General features: G+C 38.2%; 1 non-coding gene across 1 annotated transcript; it reads left to right on the top strand.

Moving 5' to 3' along the window:
- Window positions 1–563: 563 nt before the first annotated feature.
- Window positions 564–665, top strand: LOC122446897. The gene has a single exon (XR_006271052.1). It is a non-coding gene; the product is annotated as a U6 spliceosomal RNA (small nuclear RNA).
- The last annotated feature ends 531 nt before the right edge of the window (window positions 666–1196 follow it).

The raw sequence follows: 1196 nt of genomic DNA, 5'->3' as shown, positions 1-1196 counted from the left end.
TTAGGTTTTATTACAAAGTGCTGAGTAGAGTTCCCTGTGCTATAAGGAGATCCTTGTTGGTTATCTATTTTATATATAGTAGTATATATATGTGAATCCCAAACTCCTATTTTATTCCTCCCCCTTTCCCATTTGGTAACCATAAGTTTATTTTCTATGTCTGTGAGTCTATTTCTGTTTTGTAAGTAAGTTCATTTGTATCACTGTTTTATATTCCACATATAAGTGATGTCACTTGGTATTTGTCTTTCTCTGACTTATTTGACTTAGTACGATAATCTCTAGGTCTATCCGTGAGGCTGCAAAGGGCGCTATTTTGTTTGGGAGGAATTTATTAACCAGTGTCTCCAGCTAACCAAGAATCTACTTGGTGAGAAACACATTTGAAATATTCCGGCTCTAGTTGTCTCTAAAATGGGTGGCCCGCAGGATTCACAGTGCAGTGTTTCTGGAGAGGTGTGTTGTCGTAAAGGAATTGCGTTATGTTTAAATGTAGTTACTCTGGAAGGTATGTTCACACACATTGGTCACTTTCAGGCCATCCGCAAAGCCCCATGTGCTGTGCTGTTTTGGGTAGCGGGCGATAATTGAAAATGATATGGAGAAAATTAGCATGGACTCTTCTCAAGGATGACACTCCAACTTGTGAAGCATTCCATATTTTGAGGAGAAGAGGAATAAAGTTCTGTGAATGGATGATGCTGGTGGCTGCCCACCAGTGTGAATTATACTTAATGCCATCGAGTTGTATACTTAGTGGTGAAAATGATAAATTTTGTGTGATATGTATTTTACCACAATAAAAGTATCATGTTAAACTGATAATATTTTGGATATACTCAATTAAATAAAATGTATTGTTATCATTACAAAAAAAGTCAGGGTGCTGATTAAAACATGGCTGGAGCAGACATCTATCTTGCAGTCATAGGCTGTACTAGAGAAAGGCGGATGCTGACTGCCCGATAACTATAACGCTTTATTTGAGTAAGGGTTGGCAAGTGTCATTGGGCCCAATCATTGCAGATGTAGTAACTCGCTCACCCCTTACAACAACACTGATGAGTTATTAGTCTCTCCACTTAACAGATGAAGGAAAACAGAGCCTTAAAGAGGTTGACTGGTCCAAGGTCATTTGGCTGATAAGAGATATTGTTGTTGTTTAGTCACTAAGTCGTATCCAACTCTTTACAATC

This window comes from Cervus canadensis, chromosome 8, assembly GCF_019320065.1.
Source record: "Cervus canadensis isolate Bull #8, Minnesota chromosome 8, ASM1932006v1, whole genome shotgun sequence".
Taxonomy (NCBI): domain Eukaryota; kingdom Metazoa; phylum Chordata; class Mammalia; order Artiodactyla; family Cervidae; genus Cervus; species Cervus canadensis.
This window is presented reverse-complemented; position numbering and strand designations above follow the sequence as displayed.